The following is an 8,958-nucleotide window of genomic DNA, read 5'->3' as shown; positions in this document are numbered from 1 at the left end:
TTGTCCACTGTGCTCGGCTGCGCCCAACGAACATCCAGGGTGTGGGGATGTGAAGCGTTGCGAGACTTGTAGGAAGCTGGCGTGGGTGTGCTGGAGAGCCAGGTTGGGAGGGAGTTCTACTGTGAGGAACTCAAAACTGATGTTCTGAATCTTCTTGAGGCCATAGTTCTGCAAGGTATCAAGCGAGCAGTGGTTAGATATATGGATGGGGGCACCCCAGGCACTTGAAGGGAAATCAAATGCTGGGAAGTCTGGGCCAGGCTCCTCTGTCCATGCAATTCTCCAGGCAAGACTACTGGAGTGGGTTGCCATCTCCTCTTCCAAGGGATCTTTCTGACCCACGGATTGAACTGGCATCATCTCTTACATCTCCTGCATTAGCAGCCAGGTTTTTTTTGTTCGGTTCTGTTTTTTACCATCAGCACCACTTGGGAAGCCCAGGGATCAGCTTAAGTTGCAGTAAAGGAGTTGCAAGGGGGAAGAGCTGAGCCTGCCACCTGCCACCCTGAAGGAAGGGCGGAGTTGAAGCTTCCCTATGCAGGAGCAGAAGTGCCCACTTCCTATTTCTTGCAACATGGAAGTTTCTCTCCCTCAGCTTCCTGACCTTCTCTCTAACCTTGCCCACCACCAGAACAGGATGTCAGAACTGGAGAGGGCTCGGTGGGTCATCCGGCCCCTGCTTATTTCCCAGCAGCCCTCACACACTTGGTGACATGAAATCACATACATTTGGTAGCAGCCAGGGCTGGAAACCAGATTTCCCAGTGATTATCCCAGAGGTTCTGCAGGGATCAGCTCCATCTCAGGATATGTTTAGGGACAAAATGGTTAACTGGTAGGATGATAGGATAGTAGATATAACTGGTAGGGATTTCATCTCCAATAATGGTGGTTAATGTGTGTTTGTCAACTTAAAGGGAAGTCTCTACTGGTGGTGGCACTTTTCAGTGACATGCTGGCTGAGCACACTGCCATTCTCAAGAACTGAAGGCTGCTAACATGTAGTTGGGATCAATGCTGGATGATGGAATCCAGATCAAAACTTAATTTGAGGGCCCAGATTTGACCAGATGGCATCGAATGGGGGCAGAGGTACAGTCTGGTTCTTTGGTCCTCAAACCATCCTCTGCACAAGAGCATGATGTGTGGGTGATGGAATGACACCAGTGGGCATACAGGGTGGTTCTGGTTGGGACAGGGTTGGTAAGAGCCAGCACCTTGCCAGAAGTACTGGCCTGACTTTGAGTGGCATGAAGAGAGCTTTAGGACCCAGAATGAGGGGGTGCAGAGTCCCCAGATCTATGATGGTTAGACCCTGTTGGGAGTGTGTGGTCCATTTTAAGAGGGACAGGGACAAACAGTGAGGTCCAGAGGGAGAAATTAAGATGGTGAGAACAGGCCATGATCAGAAAGAGGACATGGGAATATTAAACTGGGGGAGAAGACTCAAGGGGCAGATGATGTTCAAACTCTAAGGGCTTCTAGTTGGAACAGAAGCCACATTGATTCTGTTAATCTTGAGAGCAAAGAACAAAGACCAGTGAATGTATATACACTTGTTATGGGGGCAGACTTTCTTACAATTAAAGCTGTCCAAAGATAGAATGGGCCTAAATAAGTTGTGGTGAATTCATCATCATGGAAGAGGGGGATAACCAAATGTGTGCTGGTCAACAATTTTGTGAAAATGAGGTAGAGAACATTCGAGGCCTAGAATGTTCTCCAAAGTTATGAAGGAATCTGACTCTTGGGATGGCCCAGAGGGCTAGAATGACTCAAAGTCCAAAAAGAGCCTTTACATTCACCACCTCCCCAAGGTTCTGGGGTCCTTCCTACTTTATCTGAGTGCTGCAGTTTTTTTCTCTCCTCTCTGCTCTTCGGTTCCCTCTGCCAGATTGGGGAAATTCCTCGATGACCAGTGGAGCCACCAGATACCCATAACTGGAGAAGAAGAGGGAATAGATTGGCCAGTGAGAGGGAAGGGCAGGGTGCCAAGGCTGGGCCCCAAAGACAGAAGGGCTCCAGAGGGAAAGTCCCCATGCTAGAGCATCCTATTTCCCCCAGGGAGTGGCAGGTGCTGACTCAGGTTGGCAAATCTAGGGGAAGAGATGAAGGGAAAGCAACCAGGAAATGCAATTGAAAAGCTGGAAAAACTTCTTGAGCCAGAACTAGTCTTTGTTACAAGAGCCAGGTACTGCATGGTGGCTGGTGAAGACGAGAACCTTGCCTTAAAATTGCCCAGAGTGTGGTGAGGCTGGGAACGTGGCCAAGAAACTCACTGCCTGGCAGAGCTTGAATGACAACCACCAGTGCACAACTCGAGGGTATGCCTTGGGTTTGGGGCATATACAATGTGAGTGGTGCCAAGAAGTAGTAGCCCTGAGGTTCTATGCCTGCATGAGAAACGGAAATCCTTGGAACAAGGTGAGACTGTGGGGTGCTCTGGCTGGTAGATGAGAACAGGGGACAGAAGAGAGTCCCAGGAAGGAGGAGCTGCTTGCTTTGGGGAGGATCCAGCCCTTACCTCTTCCCTGTCCATGCATTTGTTCAACAGACAGTGACTGGGTGCCACAGCCCTGGACGCCATGGTAGGCATCAAGGCCAAATGGATGCATGGAGCTTATGGTCCTGAGCAAGGCTGTCCCATAGAACCTTTGGTAACAGTATAGAGAGGCAGTCAAGTAATCTAATAGGCAAATGTAACATTACAGCTCTGCCCTTAGAAAGACAAGTGTGACTCTGGGGGAGCTCTTATGCTAGTGGGTGAGGTTCCCAGGGAAGTGATCTTGGAGTTGGGGCTGCAGGTGCCGGGGAGGAGTCTTGGCTTGGGGCTCAAACACACATCTCCTCTGTGCCTCCCCGGCAGGAGGCCCAATGGTGCCTGCAGTCAGGTCATCCTGTGGGGGTGCACATTCCTACTTTCTCTTTGGCCACGCTCTGTCAAGAAGGCTGCTTTGATTGCGTGCCCCCTCACCGAGTCCAGTGCCTGCACCATGGTAGCCACTCAACAACATTTGCATAATTCAGCTAGTCAGTCCTTGAGTACTAATCACTGAGTACCAATACAGCTCACCCCATAGCACGACGAAGACGGCCAAGGTCCCTGCTCTCTTAAAGCTTATTCTCAAGCTGGGGAGACCCACTCTATAGAAGCAAATACATACAAAAGATGGTTTCATCAAGACGTAAGTGCCCCCCAGGAAAATTAAATACCCCTAGGGTATTGAGATAAAGCTAGTGGTGGTGGTAGTGGTCCTGGGAAAGAATGAATTCATGAATGAATGAATGGTGAGCCATGGTGGTCAGAGCAAGACATGCTGCACCCATCTGGGTGGGGAAGAGGAGGCGAGTTGGGACTTAGATCCTTCAGATCCCAGAGCTGGGAGCTTAGGGTGAGGTGAGGAAAGGTGATCAGAGGTGTCTGCACCCTAGGCCTCATGCGAGGTGGGGAGGAAGTGGACAGGGAGTGGTGTGGAACCTCTGAATTCAGTGCAAAGAAGCAGAACGGCTGGCATTGCTGACTAAGGCAGCACTGTGTCTCTGTATCCCCTTTGCACCTATCATGACTCAGGCTTGAGTTCCGAGGGGAGTGGAAGGGTGGGGCAGGGAGGACCCGGAGCTGAGGTTCAGGGAGCATGCAGCGTTGGCCAACCTCCCCAGGGCTTGTTCCCACAGAGGCCCCCTGTGCCCCGACATCTGGCAGCTGTCTTATGCAGTCCTCTCCCAGGCCCCAGACCCCTGAACAGGGGGCAGGGAGCTGAGGCAGGAAATAGATGGGCTCCAGGTTAGACATTTACAGCCAGCCCCCTATTTACACTGCCGAAACCGTGTAACTCTAACTGGGACTCAAGCCCAGCCTAAACCCAGAATGGGACTTGAACCCACAGTTTTTTATTTGTGTATTTATTTTAAATGTTAAAGCCTAAACATTTTAAAAATTTTTATTTATTTGGCTGTTTCGGGTCTTGGTTGCGGTAGTCCAGATCTTCACTGTGTCCTGTGAGATCTTTCCTTTAGGCACGCAGACTCTCTAGTTGTGGTTTGCAGGTTCAGTAGTTGCATCATGTGGTCTTACTTGCTCCATAGCATGTGGGATCTTAATTCCCTGACCAGGGATCAAACCCATGTTCCCTGCATTGCAAGGCAGATTCTTAACAACTGGACCACCAGGGAAATCCCCTATCATCTTTTTTGTTTGTTTGTTTATGGAGAGTCACACTTTAAATTTTTATTTATTTTTGGCTGTGCTGGATCTTCCTTGCTGCTCGTGGACTTTCTCTAGTTGCAGCAAATGGGGGCCACTCTCTAGCTGCCAGTGCTCAGGCTTCTCATTGCAGTGGCTTCTCTCGTAGATCATAGGCTCTGGGCGCACAGGCTTCAGAAGTTGTGACACACAGGTTTAGATGCTTAGTGGCATGTGGAATCTTCCCAGACCAAGGATCAAGCCAGTGTTCCCTGCATTGGCAGGCAGATTCTTAACCACTGGACCACCAGGGAAGTCCCCCCTCATGGTCTTTTAATTGAGATCACAGGCCTGTTCTCAGGACTTAATGAAGCTTGGGTTCTTGATGTCTCATTGCAGAAAGAATTCAATGAGAGACAAAGGGATGGGTAAGAAGTGGATTTATTTGAGAGAAACATGCTTCACAGACAGAGTGTGGGCCGTCTCGGAAGACAGGAAGCCCAGAAATATGGGGTGTCAGTTTTTATGGGCTGGGTAATTTCACAGACTAATGAGCAGGTGAATTATTCCAACTCTTTTGGGGAAGGGACAGAGATTTCCAGGAACTGGGCCACCACCCACATTTTGATCTTTGATGGTTGGCCTTAGAACTGTTATGGCACTGGTGGGTGTGTCATTTAGCTTATGCATTATGTATTACAATGACCGAAAGCTGGAATCTGAGACCCCTTGGTTCTGCCCTGCTTCCATCATCTTCTTGGTTTTTGTGTCAGCCAGTTGCTCAGAGCTACCTCCCTGGGGACTCCCTGGGGATAAAAGCTCCACAGGTGGCCTCACCTGGGCACCCCTAACCCTTGGACAGTTGCTCTAGAGGAATCCACTTCAGGTGTGATGTGCCTCTTGCAGGAGCAGTGTGGGTCCACTTCTGAGGAGCCCAGGGCTGGCCAGGCTGCTGAGGCCTGGCTCCTCGGCACCACTGTTGCTTCTTGCAGCCATTTTTCTCCATTCCTTAGGCCTTCAGTTGCTGTTTCTCTTACTCTCCCTGCCTGTAGGGTAGGGAAGATTTTGGCAATGGGAGCACCTGCATAAGAACACGGGAAGTGGCGGGGCCTCTGGACCCAGGGCTGCCCCTTGCTTACAAGGTTAGGACACAAGGGCCAGAACAGGCCTTTGGAGCCTGGAAAATACAACCCTTTAGCGCAAGAGCGGCCTAGATTTGCATGCAGTCAATCTTCTCTGAGTAAGCTTAGCTCTCTGCTTCCACAGGCATGGGCTCTCTCTCTGGCTGCTTCTAGATTGGGACTGGCACTGGTGAGCAGGGATAAAAGGAAGATTTCTCACATTACCTTTGTATACCTTTTGGATTCTTTTTTTTAAATTTTAATTGGAAGCTAATTACTTTATAATATTGTAGTGGTTTTTACCATACATTGACATGAATCAGCCATGGGTGTACATGTGTCCCCATCCTGAACCCCCCTCCCACCTCCCTCCCCATCCCATCCCTCAGGGTCATCCCAGTGCACCGGCCCTGAGCACCCTGTCTCATGCATCCAACCTGGACTGGTGGTCTATTTCCATATGGTAATATACACGTTTCAATGCTATTCTCTCAAATCATCCCACCCTCGCCTTCTCCCATAGAGTCCAAAAGACTGCTCTATACATCTGTGTCTCTTTTGCTGTCTTGCATATAGGATCATCATTACCATCTTTCTAAATTCCATATATATGTATTAGTATACTGTATTAGTGATTTTCTTTCTGACTTACTTCACTCTGTATAATAGGCTCCAGTTTCATCTACCTCATTAGAACTGATTCAAATGTATTCTTTTTAATGGCTGAGTAATATTCCATGGTGTATATGTACCACAGCTTTCTTATCCATTTGTCTGCTGATGGACATCTAGGTTGCTTCCATGTCCTGGCTATTATAAATAGTGCTGCGATGAACACAGGGGTACACGTGTCTCTTTCAATTCTGGTTTCCTTGTGTGTATGCCCAGCAGTGGGATTGCTGGGTCGTATGGCAGTTCTATTTCCAGTTTTTTAAGGAATCTCCACACTGTTCTCCATAGTGGCTGTACTGGTTTGCATTCCCACCAACAGTGTAAGAGGGTTCCCTTTTCTCCACACCCTCTCCAGCATTTATTGCTTGTAGATTTTTGGATAGCAGCCATTCTGACCGGCGTGAGATGGTACCTCATTGTGGTTTTGATTTGCATTTCTCTGATAATGAGTGATGTTAAGCATTTTTTCATGTGTTTGTTAGCCATCTGTATGTCTTCTTTGGAGAAATGTCTGTTTAGTTCTTTGGCCCATTTTTTGATTGGGTCATTTATTTTTCCAGAATTGAGCTGCAGGAATTGCTTGTATATTTTTGAGATTAATTCTTTGTCAGTTGCTTCGTTTGCTATTATTTTCTCCCATTCTGAAGGCTGTCTTTTCACTTTGCTTGTAGTTTCCTTTGTTGTGCAAAAGCTTTAAGTTTAATTAGGTCCCATTTGTTTAAAAATATGGAACACTTCATGAATTTGCGTGTCATCCTTGCACAGGGGCCATGCTAATCTCTGTATCATTCCAATTTTAGTATATGTGCTGCCAAAGCGAGCACTACCTTTTGGATTCTGACTTATGTGAATGTTGTGTTTTATAAGTGTACATTTTAAAATGCTAATCAAAAGTCTCTTTTCCATCCTGCCCTGGGCTCCTTTAGGGGATTAAGCATCTCCTGGGGACTGGCCAAGTCCCTAGATTTGCTCTGGTAGGGGTGGGGGCTCCATCTCAGCAGCCCCTGTGTCCCACCAGGGCTGACCTCCGGCAGGCTGGTGTCTCCTTCATAGCTCCAGCACACTTTCTTTCTCTGTGCCTGTTGTTACTTTCACGACCCCCGTGCTTGTGGTAACACTATAGAAGTCCTGCATCAGCCCCCTCTCTTCTGACAGGCCCCGTCTGTCGACTCTGCCTCCTGCAATCTCTCCTGAGCCCATACCCCCATTGCCATCACATCCTGGGACACTGGTCAGCCTCCACGCAGCTCTTCTGATGCCTGCCTGTTTTCCCCTGGTCCATCTTCCCCACCCCTGAGCCCCAGTCAGCTTCCTCAAATACAAATTGTGCACACTCCTCTCCCACTTACATCTTCTTGTAGCCAACAGTGTTAGTGCTCTGCCCAGCTCTGCCTGGATACTCCTTTCTATTTTTGTACCCAACGTCCCCTTCAATGTGCTTTCAGGGTTGACACCTGCAGCTCTTCTTGGAGGGCTGCCCTTGATCTCCTGGACCTGGTTTACCCCGCCCAGCCCCACCTGGGCCACGCTGTGGCTGGTGACTGCTCAGTGGTACTGGTGGTGGGGAGTGAAAGCCCAGCTCCTCGCCCCAGCAGAGCTACCCTGAGGCCGTACACTCTAAGGCTGTCCCGCTGGGCTCCGAGGGAAGTCACCTCCACAGCTGAACTGGAGCTCCAGCTGTCTTCTCTCCAACCACCTACCTCTCCTGGGTATTCTGCCTTAATAGTCACTCAGTGTCTAAGATGAATCCCTCATGTGGAAACCTACCACCCACAATTTAAATCTTAATCACTGATCTGTATTCATCTCCTTTCTCTGAAAACTTATCCCATATCACATCTACACTTACGTCATAGCAACTTCTAGCTGTCCTGCAACATTCTGTGTTTCAATACCTTTTCTTCTCCCCTAGTTAGGAAAATACTCCACCCCCATTCTTTAAATCTCTGATCAATATCACTCCCTTCAATTCCCTAATGGAGCCAGCTGCTTCCTCCTGCACTCTGTACTCTGTAACTTATTGTAGCACCCATCTCACCAAACTGAACTAGTCTTTCTCTAGCATGGTGCTGGGCAGGATGCAGGTGTCAAAGAAATGTTTCTGAATGAATACTGACTCCCAACACATCCTAGGACTCCCTGCTATTGGGTTTCTCATATCTTGACACTCTTCTACTGCCAATCAACACTCACTGTCCATGTTTCATTCTCTCAGACCTCTACTATACTGTTTACATTTCTAAGATTAATTATGTCTTGTTGGAGGGAAGCAGTGTGGCGTCTTTTGAAGAAAACTGCTCCCTCCGGCTTCTTGAGACACCAGGACCGAGGCTGCACCCTGCATGGTGTGGACTCTTGGAGCCCCAGTTCACTCACTTCCTATGGTAAGTGGAAGGTCTAGCTGACTTCTAAGGTCTTCCAGGGCTGAATAAAAGTCCTCTGTGGGCTGGAGCCTACTCTGTCTGGTTCTCTGCTCTCCCAAAGCCAAGAAAGGTGCCTGCTGCAAAGCATACTCTTGCATATTTGTCAAGAGAAAGAACTGACAACTTTACTGGCTCTGTATTGCTTGGCCCATATGTGTTATTTCCCTTAATTTTCAAAGGGGTGGAGTCAGGATTTGTATGCAGATTTGTACACCTTTGAAGCCCATGTTCTTCCCATCATGCCTTGTGGCCTTTAGGGGACAAGGCCCTCATGAAAGGATCTGTCCCAACAATGGCTTTTAAAGATGGCTGTGGAAGGCTGGAGGAGATCCTAAGGTCCTTGGCCTTCTTAAAGCATATAGGCAATTGCTGCTGCCCCTGACCAATCTCAGGGGAATTAAGGTGGTGAGTGGAAGGGGGTGAGAGGGTGGTGAGGAAATCTGATCGCTGTGATTTAAATGGGGTGCCTCGGCAAATGGTGGAGTTTAGGTATGCAGTTCCAGTCACATGCTTGTAAGCTGGCTGGCTCTTTTTTTAAAAAAAAACAAAAAACCCTGAT

The 8,958-nt window shown here is 48.5% G+C and overlaps 1 non-coding gene across 1 annotated transcript; it reads right to left on the bottom strand.

Moving 5' to 3' along the window:
* Window positions 1-6,696: 6,696 nt before the first annotated feature.
* On the bottom strand, window positions 6,697-6,800 carry LOC139035739 (U6 spliceosomal RNA). The gene has a single exon (XR_011488458.1). It is a non-coding gene; the product is annotated as a U6 spliceosomal RNA (small nuclear RNA).
* Between the last annotated feature and the right edge of the window lie 2,158 nt (window positions 6,801-8,958).

This window comes from Odocoileus virginianus, chromosome 6, assembly GCF_023699985.2.
Source record: "Odocoileus virginianus isolate 20LAN1187 ecotype Illinois chromosome 6, Ovbor_1.2, whole genome shotgun sequence".
NCBI lineage: Eukaryota > Metazoa > Chordata > Mammalia > Artiodactyla > Cervidae > Odocoileus > Odocoileus virginianus.
Note: the sequence above shows the minus strand (reverse complement) of the source record. Positions and strands in the feature narration are given on the sequence as shown.